Source organism: Ovis aries, chromosome 11 (genome assembly GCF_016772045.2).
Source record: "Ovis aries strain OAR_USU_Benz2616 breed Rambouillet chromosome 11, ARS-UI_Ramb_v3.0, whole genome shotgun sequence".
NCBI classification, from domain to species: Eukaryota; Metazoa; Chordata; class Mammalia; order Artiodactyla; family Bovidae; genus Ovis; species Ovis aries.
In genome coordinates, this window is record NC_056064.1 from 56,296,020 (window position 1) to 56,311,900 (window position 15,881).

Consider the following 15,881-nt stretch of genomic DNA (forward strand, 5'->3'; position numbering starts at 1 on the left):
TCTATTTCCCATGAAGTGATAGGACCAGATGCCATATCTTAGTTTTCTGAATGTTGAGCTTTAAGCCAGCTTTTTCACTCTCCTCTTTCACTTTCATCAAGAGGCTTTTTAGTTCCTCTTCACTTTCTGCCATAAGGGTGGTGTCATCTGCATATCTGAGGTTATTGATATTCCTCCCGGCAATCTTGATTCCAGCTTGTGCTTCTTCCAGCCCAGCATTTCTCATGATGTACTCTGCACATAAGTTAAATAAACAGGGTGACAGTATACAGGCTTGACGTGCTCCTTTTCCTATTTGGAACCAGTCTGTTGTTCCATGTCCAGTTCTAACTGTTGCTTCCTGACCTGCATATAGGTTTCTCAAGAGGCAGGTCAGGTGGTCTGTATTCCCATCTCTTTCAGAATTTTCCACAGTTTATTGTGATCCACACAGTCAAAGGCTTTGACATACTCAATAAAGCACAAATAGATGTTTTTCTGGAAGTCTCTTGCTTTTTCCATGATCCAGCGGATGTTGGCAATTTGATATATATAAATAGTTCAGTCCCTCAGTCATGTACTACTCTTTGCGACCCCATGGACTGCTGCACGCCAGGCCTCCCTGTCCTTCACCAACTCCCGGAGCTTGCTCAAACTCATGTCCATGGAGCCGGTGATGCCATCCAACCATCTCATCCTCTGTCATCCCCTTTTCCTGCCTTCAATCTTTCCCAGCATCAGAGTCTTATATGAATAATATATACACTATTGGGGCTTCCACTGATTAAGAATCCATGTGTTTCTGTTGCAGGCAGAGCAGGTTTGATCCTGACAGGGGGAATAAGATTCTGCATGCTTCGAGGGGTGGCCAAAAACTAAATTTTTTTAAAAAGCCAGTCTAGGGAGTCTGGGAAAGGGGTGGGTCGGGGGGGAGTAGTAGGGAGATTGGGAGGCAAATGACTTCAGGGAGACACAGGTGAATTCTAGATTCGTCTCAATTGCTTCCGAATTTCGGGAACCCCTTCTCCCTCCAGAGACCTCTCCCATGAAGCAAGTGTACCTCGCTCTCTATGGGCACAGGGAGGGGTCAGGTTGGGGTAGGTGGTGCCTGACCACCCACTGATGGTAGTCTGGAAACCAGCTGGACACCCCAGCGGCTGAACCCCACCCTCAGCCAGTCCTGCCATCGTGGTAGAGACTTGGGGCGGTTTTCTGAGAACAGTTTGTTCTGGTCCTTCCTACCCCATCTCATCTGGAACAGGATCTGCCTTCAGAACAAAGCAAGGCACAGGAGGCAGATGTCCTGGGGCTTCTGAGGCTGCTGGGTCCCTGATGCCCTTGGCTTTAGTTCCCCAGGGCCTGAGGGCCTATCCTGGGCAGAACTCAGGAGTGGAAATCCTGAGAACTCCACCCCAGCCCTGGGAGCCAGACCACATGGGCGCTGTTGGACGCAGCCAGTGAGCAGAAGAGACATTCCTCCGAGGGAGGTGCCATGGCCTCAGAGACCCCGACCACAGGCCCATCGGCACCCCCAAATACCCCTTACCCAATTTAACAACCCATAGCGGCTTCCCTGGCGGCTCAGTGATAAAGAATCTGCCTGCAAGGCAGGAGGCCCAGGTTTGATCCCTGGGTTGGGAAGAGCCCCTGGAGGAGGAAATGGCCACCCACTCCAGGATTCTTGTCTGGAGGATTCCATGGACAGAGGAGCCTGGCGGGCTACAGTGCATGGAGTCCAAAGAGTCTGACAGAAAATAAATACATTTAAAAAAAGAGTCCAACACAACTGAGCGACTAACACTTCACTTTCAGATGTGTAAGCCTTTATGGACACCCATCTTCACCAAGAGATAACACTCGGAGAAGTGGTCTCATATATCTAGTATTTTGGTCATCTGGTGTGAAGAGACAGCTTATTGGAAAAGTCCCTGATGCTGGGCAAGTTTGAGGGCAGAAGGAGCAGAGGGCATCAGAGGATGAGATGGCTGGATGGCATCACTGATGCAGTAACCGTGAAGTTGGGCAAACTCTGGGAGACGGTGAGGGGCAGGGAGGCCAGGTGTGCTGCGGTCCATGGGGTCGCAAAGAGTCGGACATGACTGGGCAACGGACCAGCAACAGCCCATGAGGCTACTACCTGCTGGCTGTTCCAAGAGATCTTGGATGGATGGGTTGTCTGGATGGTGTCTGTAATCCCTCCCTCTCAGTATGGTTCACAAACTCCTGCTGGTCACTGGCCAACTGAGACTACCCTTATTCACTGGAATACTTCCTTTTCGAGCCATATGAGTCTAAGCTACCGACAAGGCCCAAGGTGGGGCGCAGCTTTGTCATCTGCCAATTATATGATGTGGATAAGTCACTTCGTCTCTCTGAGCCCCGCTTTACTGTAAAGGGGACATGATAATACCCCCCCCCCATCTTGCTGTCGCATCCAGATAAAGCCACGTCTAGAATGTTCCTCGCACAAGCCAGGCACTCACGGGTGCTCAGTGGTCAGCCTCTCCATTCGAAGTCCGTCCTCTTTCAATCTCACCCCTGCTGGTTAAAGAAGATGAGCAGTGGAAATTCCCCCCCAGTCCATTGGTTAGGACTCTGTGCTTCCACTGCTGAGGGTCTGAATTCAGCCCTAGTCAGGGAATTAAGATCCCACAAGCCTTGCATTGCGACCAAAAAAAAAAAAGAGGCCTAACAGTGTTTAGGGCTACCCTTGTGGCTCGGATGGTAAAGAATCCACCTGCAGTGCGGGAGACCTGGGTTGGGACGATCCCCTGGAGAAGGGCATGGCAATCCTTTCCAGTATTCTTGCCTGGAGAATCCCCATGGACAGAGGAGCCTGGTGGGCTACAGTCCATGGGATTGCAAAGAATTGGACATGACTGAGCGACTAAGCAGAGCACAGCACAACAGTGTTTAACTCAAACTCTTGCAGAAGCTGCTTCTCCAATGCCCCCTAGTCCCCCACTGAGCTGAATGTGGGGCCCCGGGCTCCCTGACAGGTAGGTGCCTGGAATCTTGTGCTTGGTGACTGAGTGCCCCACAGCTAGCTGGTAAACAGATATTGTATTTGACCTCTCCTTGCTCCCAGAAAGAGTCTCCCATCATCCCCCATTCCACACCTCCATCCCGTCACTGTTGTGAGAATATTCCAGGGTGGGAGCACCCCTCCCATTGGGATTACATGCACCCAACCTGATCACCCTGCTTGCAGCCTTCCTTCCACTCCCTGATGCCTCCAGTCACCTGCAAACCCCCATCTGCTGTGGGACAGCCACTGACATCTCCCTGGCGTTCTTGGCTCCTAAGACCCTCCTTGACTCCCGTGCATGCGTGCTAAGTCGTTTCAGTCATGTCCAACTCTTGCGACCCTGTGGACTGTCGCCCATCAGGCTCCTCTGTCCATGGGAGTCTTCAGGCAAAAATACTGGGGTGGGTTGTCATGCCCTCCTCGAGGGGAGACCCAAGGATCGAACCTATGTCTCTTATGTCTCCTGCATTGACAAGTGGGTTCTTTACCACTGGGGCCACCTGGAAAGACTTCATTGGCTCCCACTGCCCCTAAACTAAGACCAAACTCCTTTGCTCAGCGGCATTCAAGGCCCTTGCAATGTCCCATCCCTCCTGTTCCCCACAGGAAGTCGCGATCCCAGCCTGAGGTCCGCTCTGAGTCTGGCCACGGGACAGACCTTCCTGTGGCTTCACTCACACTGTCCCCCACTCTCAGTCCAGTACACTGAGGCCTGGCCTCTCTGAACCAATCCCCCTTTAAAGCCCCCTGCTTCTCCCAGAAGCTTTGCCCAGCAACCCCACCCATAGCATAGACCATCCCCCTCTGCTCTCCCAAAGCTTCCCCTCTAGCATGAATTGAACGATCTTGCCCTGCTTTGCACGGTTAATTGTTTCATATATAGATACCTGGCTTCCCTCATTCTGTGATGGGCTCACTGGGGAACAGATTTCATGCCTAGCTGCCCTGCAGCCCTGGAATATGGCTCTGTACATACACTGAATTGGGTGGAATGATTGGAATGATTGGCTAAGACCTGAGGGTTGCTGGGGCCCTTCTCTCAGGGGAAGGGGCAGACTCCAGCCTAGGCTTGGACTTGCTGCTGTCCTGAGCCGCACACTCAGATCCCTGGTTCCCTCTGGCTCTCAGAATCGCAGGCCAAGATGCTCAGAGAAACACTGCTGCTGCTGCTGCTGCTAAGACGTTTCAGTCGTGTCCGACTTTGTGCGACTGCCGTTTCCTTCTCCAATGTATGAAAATGAAAAGTGGAAGTGAAGTCGCTCAGTCGTGTCCAGAGAAACACTGGCTGGTCTAATAACCCCACACCCATAATAGTTTACTTCTGTGTTGTTGTTCAGTTGCTAAATTGTGTCTAACTCTTTTGCGATCCCATGGATTGTAGCCTGTCAGGCTCCTCTGTCCTTAGGATTTCCCAGGCAATACTGGAATGGGGTTGCCATTTCCTCTTCCAGGGGATCTTCCAACTGTACAATTTCCCAAGAATCTTTTGTATATATTTGATCTTAACAACCCTAGGAGTTCAAAAGGTAGACATTATCTCCATAGTATGGATTTAAAACTGAGGTTCATACAGGCTAAGTGACTAGCCCTGGATTAGAATCCGCTGGTTTTAACTGCACCGCACTGGCTTGTCACTGTTCTGTGCCCCAAAGCACTTTCGTCCTGTCTCTCGTAGCTTGTTTTCTGAGCTCTGAACGTTCATTTATGTATATGTCTTCCTTCCTCCACCAGAATGTAAGCTCTTCTCCCGAAAGATGTGCGCCCAAGCATCCTTGTGTCCCTTGGTGCCTTGCCCCTTGTAGGGCCTCGATCAGTATTTGCGAGGGGATAAAAAGACGAAGCGAAGCGCCTGCACGGGCTATCACAAGAGAAGGATGCTGGAAACAGAGCCGACCTGCTCTCTAACCTGCAGCCTCCCTTCTTAGCCATCCTCCCATCTCCCAACAAAACTGTCACCTTGAGAAGCCAGCCCTGTAACGGCGCTGCCCTAGGCAAGTGCCCGACCTGCGGCAGGGCGCTGTGTCTCCCTCTCTGCCCCTTCTCCCTTTTTCAATCCTGTTCTCCCGAGGCTGCCAGCCTACTGTGGGCATGTCCTCTCTGCGTGTGCTGCAGCCTGTCCCGCCTTCAGGTCCCTTGTTCACCAGCCTCCCCAGCCACCAGCCTGGATCACCTACCAGTATTCCAAAGACCCAGCCTCAGCCTGCACCCCCTTGCCTGGGATTTGAGGGCCCCTTGAGTCTTAAAGTCAGCCAGGACCCCAAGGGGATGGGGTGGGGGTGGAGAACCAAGGTGCCACGGGAGAGCCAGCTGTGCCCGCACTCACCAGAGCCGGCGCCTCTGCTGGGGCAGGGCCCGCCAGCTGGCATCTGGGTGGAGCTTGGTCCCAGCTGTTCCTGGCGCTGCTTGAGGCTTGACTCCGGCTGCCTCGCCGGAAGCCCAACCGTGGTGCACCAAGGCTTCTGGGAACCGCGCTGCACTATTCTGGGACGGTGATGGGGCTCCGGGACGCCTGGCAGTGGCTGAAATTTCAGCCCCTTTGGTCTGTGTGCTCTTCTCTTCCCCTCTGATGATAAGGCAGAGTTCAGTCAGGATGCCAAGTTCAGAACCACTGATGGCGCATTTGAGGGTCTTAATAGCAGTTGTGGTTTTGCTAAATGGGGCCTGGCGTAAACAATCTATACTTCAGTCCTCCGAGGCGACGGCCTTCATCCTTGCTGTCACTCGCCGCAGGACCCGTGGTCATTTTCTGTTCGTTTCACAGCTCGTCCGCATACCCACCCCGCGACATTAACCCGTCACTGCATTCTGATGCAGTGACTCAAATTTAAATCCAGTGGTGAGTCTCCTCTGAAAGCCTTCTTCCTTCCTTCCCTCCCGCCCGCTTCCTCCACCCTCCTGTCCTTCCTTCCTTCTTTCTTGAATTGACCCTGGAAGACTTGCCTACGCAGGGTAAGCAATCAAGCATGACGGCTGAGCCTGGGTGACAGCATCTTAGAGTCACGATCAACACGAGCTTACAACAAAGTCAGTTCAGTTCAGTTCAGTCGCTCAGTCGTGTCCAATCCTTTGCGACCCCATGAATCGCAGCACGCCAGGCCTCCCTGTCCATCACCGACTCCCGGAGTTCACCCAGACTCACATCCATCGAGTCCGTGATGCCATCCAGCCATCTCATCCTCTGTCGTCCCCTTCTCCTCCTGCCCCCAATCCCTCCCAGCATCAGAGTCTTTTCCGATGAGTCAACTCTTCACATGAGGTGGCCAAAGTACTGGAGCTTCAGCTTTAGCGTTGTTCCTTCCAAAGAAATCCCAGGGTTGATCTCCTTTACGATGGACTGGTTGGATCTCCTTGCAGTCCAAGGGACTCTCGAGTCTTCTCCAACACCACAGTTCAAAAGCATCAATTCTTCGGCTCTCAGCCGTCTTCACAGTCCAACTCTCACATCCATACATGACTACTGGGAAAACCATAGTCTTGACTAGACGGACATTAGTCGGCAAAGTAATGTCTCTGCTTTTCAATATACTATCTAGGTTAGTCATAACTTTTCTTCCAAGGAGTAAGCGTCTTTTAATTTCATGGCCGCAATCACCATCTGCAGTGATTTTGGAGCCCCCCAAAATCAAGTCTGACACTGTTTCCACTGTTTCCCCATCTATTTCCCATGAAGTGATAGGACCAGATGCCACGATCTTCGTTTTCTGAATGTTGAGCTTTAGGCCAACTTTTTCACTCTCCTCTTTCACTTTCATCAAGAGGCTTTTTAGTTCCTCTTCACTTTCTGCCATAAGGGTGGTGTCATCTGCATATCTGAGGTTATTGATATTTCTCCTGGAAATCTTGATTCCAGCTTGTGTTTCTTCCAGTCCAGCGTTTCTCATAATGTACTCTACATAGAAGTTAAATAAGCAGGGTGACAATATACAGGCTTGACGTCCTCCTTTTCCTATTTGGAACCAGTCTGTTGTTCCATGTCCAGTTCCAACTGCTGCTTCCTGACCTGCACACAGATTTCTCAAGAGGCAGGTCAGGTGGTCTGTATTCCCATCTCTTTCAGAATTTTCCACAGTTTATTGTGATCCACACAATCAAAGGCTTTGGCATAGTCAATAAAGCAGAAATAGATGTTTTTCTGGAACTCTCTTGCTTTTTTCATGATCAAGCAGATGTTGGCAATTCTATCTCTGGTTCCTCTGTCTTTCCTAAAACCAGCTTGAACATCAGGAAGTTCATGGTTCACGTATTGCTGAAGCCTGGCTTGGAGAATTTTGAGCGTTACTTTACTAGCATGTGAGATGAGTGCAATTGTGCGGTAGTTTGAGCATTCTTTGGCATTGCCTTTCTTTGGAATTGGAATGAAAACTGACCTTTTCCAGTCCTGTGGCCACTGCTGAGTTTTCCAAATTTGCTGGCATATTGAGTGCAGCACTTTCACAGTATCATCTTTCAGAATTTGAAATAACTCAACTGGAATTCCATCACCTCCTCTAGCTTTGTTCGTAGCGATGCTTTCCAAGGCCCACTTGACTTCACATTCCAGGATGTCTGGCTCTAGATGAGTGATCACACCATCATGATTATCTGGGTCGTGAAGATCTTTAAGCCCCCGTGATTAACCTGTTCCGGGAGAGCCCTCGGAGAAGCCTGCTGAGACGATGCCCAGCCTCCGTGTGGGAACTGGAGGGCAGGCTGGGAAGAGAGCCTCCCTAAAGTCACAAGTGATGGACATAAAGCTTAAGCTTGGTGCTCTGACTTCTGCGGTGGGATCATAGAGTTTTAGAGCTACAAGGAGCAGTATATGTGAGTGTGTGTGTTAATCATTCAGTTATGTCTGACTGTTTCTGACCCTGTGGACTGTACCCCACCAGGTTCCTCTGCCCATGGGATTCTCCAGGCAAAAATAGTGGAGTGGGTTGTCATTCCCTTCTCCAGATCTTCCCGACCCAGAGATTGAACCTGAGTCTCCACCGTTGCAGGGAGATTTTTACCATCAAAGTTGTCCAAAGAGCAAGAACTTGCTTTTATCTAAAATGGGGCCACAATTCCGGCCCCTACTCCCCTGCTGATTGCTGTAGAGATTACAGGCAACCGCAGATTTGAGCATCCCTGGCCAGAGCTTGGGACCTTCTTGTCCCAGGCTCATCTGCCTCCACTGCCCGTCTGTGTAAGGAAAAAACAGCTCATGACAATGGAGGCAAAGGTCTTTAGGCTTTCCCAAACTGAAGTGCACAGCTTTAGAGTTTGTTGTGTTTGTTTAAAAAGCAGATTTCTGGGCCCCATTCTGAACTCTGGAATTTTGGTCTCTAACCAAAAAGAAGACTAAGTGCCTGTTTTTAAAAATCTCTGCTCCCCACCCCCAAATATGATTAATGATCCACACTGCCTTTGAGAACCAAGGTTAAGTCAAGAATTGTTCAAATATGAAAATTAAGAAAAAAAAAGAAGAATTGTTCAGGTCAGCTATGAGGAGAGGAAAGTGGAATAGAGGCCAAACGCAAACAGCACAGATGGTCCGTGGAGGCTTCTGTGTTGCCACAGCCAAGGGGGCAGGTTCCCTGCTTTCAGGGGATGAGGGTCATGGGAAGATGAGCACAAGTGTTAGAGGAACCGCTGACCAAGACCACCCGCACTGGCCAGACAAGATAGGTTCACTGGCGTGAGTCATCTTAAAACAGGAGGTCCTGGTAAGCAATGCGGAACTCACAAGCTACCGACAAAAGTAAGAATTCGGGAAAGGTCAAAAGGAGTGAAAGGACACCAGTCTGTATGTCCTACCAACCCCCCTGAACCCTTCTGGATGGAGTCCGTCTTGGCTGAGAGATGCGCACGCCACCAGGAAGGCCCCTGTGTCGGAGCGACTGGCCAGAGACAGCCCCCAAACTAACCCCATCACCATAAAACCCAAGGCTCTGAGCCAGCTGGCAGAGCCGTTCCCCGGGGCTCCCTGACCTGCCAGCTCTCCACCCAGGCGCCCCTTTCCAGCAACGCCTCTGGCTTTGTCAGCAAGTGGTCTCCCCGGGCAAGTCCCACCTCTGGAAGGAGTCCCCTCCTGCAACAGAAGGCTGGAGCCAGAGTGGGAAGCGCAGGGCACCCACGAGGGATGCGTTCCAGGAAAGGAGAGTCTTGCACTTTTCTGTTCCGCTGTGGCACAGCCACACTGTGGCTCTCCTGGGCTGAAGGCATGACTGAGGATCCGGAAGCCACTGTTAGGTTTCTCTCCCTTTGCCTCGTGCTCCTGTCCTGAGTATTTTCCAGCCAGGTCTGAAATCATTCCAATTAGAGGCATGGTTCCTGCGTTTAAGATAACCTCAAGTTATCCTAGAGTTGATCATAGCCTGAAGTGTATTATCAAGACTATACATTTTCTATAACATGGGGAACTCCGCTTAACATTCTGTAAGGGTTAGATAGCATCACTGGCTCAATGGACAATTACAGCAAACTCCGGGAGATAGCGGAGGGCAGAGGAGCCAGGCGTGCTGTGGGTCATAGGGTCGCAGAGTGTCAGATGGGACTTCACAACTGAACAACAGCAACAAATGAGAAAAGAATTTGAAAAAGAATGGATACTTGTATATGTATAGGATCACTTTGGTTTGCAGTTGAAACTATCACAACATTAATCAACTATATTCTAATATAAAAATTAAAAAAAAAACAGTAGGTCTTATGAATCCACCCAGACTCTGTATTTTATTTTTATGTTTTGTGTTTTTTTTTCAGACTCTGTATTTTAGGAAGTTCTCCAAGTGATTGTTGTGTCTAATAGGATTTGAGAGCCACTGAAATATCAATCTGTTTTAGAGACAAGCAAATACTTCCCAGGAACATAAGCGATGAGCAGAACTGGGGCTCAGGAGTGGAGCAGCAGCTGACGGGAGAGTAAATGATTGCAGAGCTGTCTGATTAAATGAACGCACTCCTGGGAGCTGAGTTTTCATGGGGAGTGAAGTAAGGAGAGTGCGTGAGGGTGTGGAGCCCTTGGGGGGATGATGTTGCCGTGACGGGCATTGGTTGGACCCATAAAGTGAAGCCCCCTGACTCTTGCCTGTTGAAAGATGAGGATCCCAGAGGTGGGAAGGGAGCAGAAGGCAAGAAAATGTGAGCCAGCCCCCAAAGAAATACTTTTCAGGAGCTGATTCCTCGTAGGTTTCCTTTCCCTGGAGATCAGAGGCAGTTATCGTTGAATTATTTTCTGTTGGTGTCTGGTCTTGCTCCTTCTTGTAAACAGGGGAGAATAGAATCTGACTTCCTGTTGGATCTGTTTCTTTCACTTTACTTTTGCTCTCGATGGCTTTTGTTAGATAGGATGCTGTGTATAGCTGTACCATACAGAGTGGCCTGCCTGGGGAACCCTGCCCGCCTGTGAATGACTGCCAAAAAGAAGAAATTAACACATCCTGTCCCTGATGCTGACCAAGCCAGCAGATATTCTGCAAGACTTACAGCCTTTTTACTTCCTCATCTCCTCCCCTTCTCTGTTTTATAAAAGAAACTGGCATCAAGACGCCGATAAAATGGTACTCTAGGGCATCTTCTCGGATGCCTGGCTTTCCGAAAAAAGTCGAATGGAGTCGCTATTTCTTGCCTCAACACCTCATCTCCTGCCCTGAGCTTGGATTCAGTAACATTCTCACCTGGACTCCTTTTTTTGGACCTGGTAGAGCTTCAGAGAAAAAGCAAGTCAGCTGAAGTGATGGCCTTGGATGCTGTCGAGGGGCCTCTTAGGTCAAAGTGACAGAGAGGAGGAAAGAAAAGTTTCCCTCCACTCTTCTAAATTCTGCTGGAAACGGTAACGAAACACACACACAAGACACGTTTATTAACATGTGTACCTTGTGTGCACATGGGGGACGTGTGCTTGCCCAATGGTGTCCCACTCTTTGGGACTCCCATGGACTATTGCCCACCAGGCTCCTCTGTCTATAGGATTTCTCCAGGCAAGAATCCTAGAGCGGATTTCCGTTTCCATCTCCAAGGGATCTTCCCAACCCAGGAATCAATCCTCGGTCTCCTGCATCTTCTCCTAAATCTCCTGCTTTGCGGGCCAATTCTTTACCTACTGAGCCATCGGGGAAGCTCACGCAGGCGGGGATAACCAGAGGGGAAAGTGAGTAACTCAAAGAGGCAGCTCAGAATTCTGACCTACTGTCTTCAGCAAAAGACAAAAGAGAGGTGTGAAGGAGACTGCTTAGGGGGACGTAACCAAGAAAGGCGTGATCCACAAGAGGACGGGTCACAGACTTCTGTCGACACCTCCTCCATTGATACGATTGTCAGGATTTAGAGTTGCCATCCTCTTCCTGGCACGGAGAGGGAGACGCCTCTACAAATGGAGATTTCTTTCATAAATAGGAGTTTCCCTTGCCAGAGGGTAACTGTGGCTCCGCCTTCAGAGTTTCTCCTGCATGTGCTGTTTCTCAAAATAGTCCTTGTGCCTAAGAGGCGTGTTTGGGGGTGGGATATTCCACCACTCTTTAGTGAAAGTCTTGGGAAAGTCACGCCCGGTAACCTCCCTTGATGTTCTCCAAAGGCTCCACTTGCCATGAGGAGGCACACCTGGAGATTCTTTGCATCCAATTTTCATAGATGATACTGGTCATTCAAAAGGAAATTTCGAATGCCACTGCTTTTTCTTATTTCCTTTCTTCCCCATTGCCTCATTTCACTACAAGCATTGGCTGTTTGCTGCTATCAGGTGGGGGTAGGAGCCACTAACTTAAGGGGAAAGAAGGGGAGTGGGTACTTCTCCTAGAGGGAGCCCGTGGCTCCTGGACCTCTGCTTGTCCAAGGTCATTTTGATCTGCTCAAAAGAAAGCAGCCAGGCACAGAGATTTACTCCCGACAACCCTTTCGCCCTAATACTGTATTACATTTCAAAATAGTATTCCTGCTCGCTCTTGGGCCATTCCTAATCAGGGCTGAAAACAAAGACTCATTCCTGTTCTTAGACCCACCGTAGCAATGAAATGTGATCCAGAACAGCCCCTTCAGAGGGTGCCCAGCCTGCTGCTGCCTTTCTAATGCTTCTCCTCCAAAGACTGAGGGGTTTCCCCCCAGGGCCCAGGACAAGAGCTACAGTCTGACCCCCACTGGCTGTCTCCCCACCCCTAGCACAACGTGCAGCCAGCTGTTGATGGTGCTTTGCAGCTGAAACAACCGGCTGCAGGGGGAGAGAGGGATCGAAATTGTAGACTCACGGAGCATCTGACTTCCTCAGCCATTCAGTTAAACTATGAGCGCTAGGCAGGGAGTCAGGAGACCTGGGTCCAGGACTCAGCCTGACTGCTGAGTAGCTGGTGGTACAGCTAGGAAGACTCTCTGTAATAACAATAGCTAGTGTTTACTCTGGGGACTCTGTAGTAAAGAACCTGCCTGCCAATGAAGGAGCTGCGGGTTGGATCCCTGGGTCCAGGAGATCCCCTGCAAAAGGAAATGACAATCCACTCCAGTATTCTTTCCTGCAAAATCCCATGGATAGAGGACCAGGCGGGCTACAGTCCATGGGGTCGCAAAAGAGTCAGACACGACTTACTGATTAAACAACAATATTTACTCTGTGCCAGGCAGGTATAAGTTCCATATTAACTTCTTTGTTCCTCCCTACAGTCTCTAAAGTCGATATAATTATTCTACATGCTTATAAAATGAGGAAACTCAAAGAGGCCCAAATGAGGGGTTCAAAGTCAGTAACTAGCGAGTGACAGTTGACTCCAGAACTTGTGTTCTTAACTACTATGCACACTACCTTAGTTGAGATAGAAAAAAAGTATTTGCTGTCCTGTGAAATCTAGCGGCATAAAAGCAATAATATTTGTTATGACTCTGTTTCTAGGAGTCAGGGATCAAGGAATGATTACCTAGGAGATCTGGTTGGGAGTTTCTCATGAGACTGAAGCCAAGATGTTGGCTGGGGCGGCAAGTTCATCTGGTTGAAATCGTTCACGTCAGATTAAGGCTTGAACCCATGGGCCAGGTCTCGATCTCAGCCAAAACCTAATTTGGGACTCAAACCCACGAGGCTGCTACTTGAACCCAGCCAAAACCTACAGTCTTCTGACTGAGATCATAGACCACATTTCGGTACCTAATGAAGCTCAGATTCTTGATATCTCATCGCAGAAAGAAATCAGCAAGAGGCAGCGTGATAGGGTAAGAAGTGGACTTATTTAGTGCAAAGCAGCCAGAGTGTGGGTCATTGCAGAGTTAGTGTGGCCTTGAAATGCGGTGTGGTTAGCTTTTATGATCTGGGTAATCTCATAAGCTAATAAGTGGGAGGATTACTCCAACTATTTTAGGGAAGAGGTGGAGATTGCCAGGAATTGTGCCACTGCCCACCTTTTGGTCTTTGATGGTTGGCCTTGGAACTATCATGGCGACGTTGGGTGTGTCACTGGCTTACTGATGTGTTATAATGAGCATATATTGAGGATCAAGGTCTAGTTGAAGTTGACTTGTCTGCCATCTTGGACTCATATGATTCTGATCAGTTTCTGTTGTGCCCTTGGTTCAGTTCAGTTCAGTCACTCAGTCGTGTCTGACTCTGCGACCCCATGGACTGCAGCACGCCAAGCTTCCCTGTCCATCACCAACTCCCAGAGTTTGCTCAGACTCATGTCCATCAGCTTGGTGATGCCATCCCACCATCTCATCCTCTGCCATCCCCTTCTCCTCCTGCCTTCAATCTTTCCCAGCATCAGCGTCCTTTCCAGTGAGTCAGTTCTTCCCATCAGGTGGCCAAAGTATTGGAGCTACAATGTCAGCATCAGTCCTTTCAATGAATATTCAGGATTGATCTCCTTTAGGATTGACCGGTTGGATCTCCTTGCAGTCCAAGGAACTCTCAAGAGTCTTTTCCAACACCATAGTTCAAAAGCATCAGTTCTTTGGCACTCAGCTTTCTTTATGGCCCAACTCTCACATCCATACGTGACTACTGAAGAAACCATAGCTTTGACTAGATGGACCTTTGTTGACAAAGTAATGTCTCTGCTTTTTAATATGCTGTCTAGGTTGGTCATAGCTTTGTAACAGTAGGGAAAGAGGCCGGGCACAACTTTTGGAAAATGGCATCACCCAAGGACACAACATAAAGGATTAGAATCATACGGGACCAAGATGGCAGACAAGACTAGACCTTGATCCTCAATCAGTAAGTGGAGTGCCACGCCCAGAAGTACCATGACAGTTCCAAGGCACTGTTAAAAGACCAAGGAATGGGCAGCGGCCCAAATCCTGGAAATCTCTGCCCCTTCCCCAAAATAGTTGGAATAATCCTCCCACTCATTAGCATATGAAATTCAGTTCAGTTCAGTCGCTCAGTTGTGTCTGACTCTTTGCAACCCCAGGGACTGCAGCACGCCAGGCCTCCCTGTCCATTACCAACTTTAGAGTTTACTCAAGCTCATGTCCATTGAGTCAGTGATGCCATCCAACCATCTCATCCTCTGTCGTCCCCTTCTCCTCCTGCCTTCAATCTTTCCCAGCCTGTAAAAACTAACCACACCAAATTTCACAGCCACATTCGCCCTCTGCAATGGCCCACACTCTGTATCTGAATAAATCCATTTCTTACCTATCACTTTGTCTCTCACTAAATTCTTTCTATGATGAGACATCAAGAACCTGAGCTTCATTAGGTTCTGAAACCAGGTAAAAATTCTCCAAACCAGGCTTCAGCAATATGTGAACCGTGAAATTCCTGATGTTCAAGCTGGTTTTAGAAAAGGCAGAGGAACCAGAGATCAAATTGCCAACATCCACTGGATCATTGAAAAAGCAAGAGAGGTCCAGAAAAACATCTATTTCTGCTTTATTGAGTATGCCAAAGCCTTTGACTGTATGGATCACAATAAATTGTGGAAAATTCTGAAAGAGATGGGAATACCAGACCACCTGACCTGCCTCTTGAGAAATCTGTATGCAGGCCAGGAAGCAACAGTTAGTACTGGACATGGAACAACAGACTGGTTCCAAATAGGAAAAGGAGTATGTCAAGGCTGCATACTGTCACCCTGCTTATTTAACTTCTATGCAGAGTACATCATGAGAAACGCTGGACTGGAAGAAGCACAAGCTGGTATCAAGATTGCCGGGAGAAACATCAATAACCTCAGATATGCAGATGACACCACCCTTATGGCAGAGAGTGAAGAAGAACTAAAAGCCTCTTGATGAAAGTGAAAGAGGAGAGTGAAAAAGTTGGCTTAAAGCTCAACACTCAGAAAACAAAGATCATGGCATCCAGTCCTATCACTCCATGAGAAATAGATGGGGAAACAGTGGAAACAGTGTCAGACTTTATTTTTTGGGGCTCCAAAATCACTGCAAATGGTGACTGCAGCCATGAAATTAAAAGATGCTCACTCCTTGGAAGAAAAGTTATGACCAACCTAGATAGTATATTCAAAAGCAGAGACATTACTTTGCCGACTAATGTCCGTCTAGTCAAGGCTATGGTTTTTCCAGTAGTCATGTATGGATGTGAGAGTTGGACTGTGAAGACGGCTGAGCGCCGAAGAATTGATGCTTTTGAACTGTGGTGTTGGAGAAGACTCTTGAGAGTCCTTGGACTGCAAGGAGATCCAACCAGTCCATTCTGAAGGAGATCAACCCTGGGATTTCTTTGGAAGGAATGATGCTAAAGCTGAAGCTCCAGTACTTTGGCCACCTCATGCGAAGAGTTGACTCATTGGAAAAGACCCTGATGCTGGGAGGGATTGGGGGCAGGAGGAGAAGGGGACGACAGAGGATGAGATGGCTGGATGGCATCACGGACTCGATGGACGTGAGTCTGAGTGAACTCCGGGAGTTGGTGATGGACAGGGAGGCCTGGCGTGCTGCAATTCATGGGGTCGCAAAGAGTCGGACACGA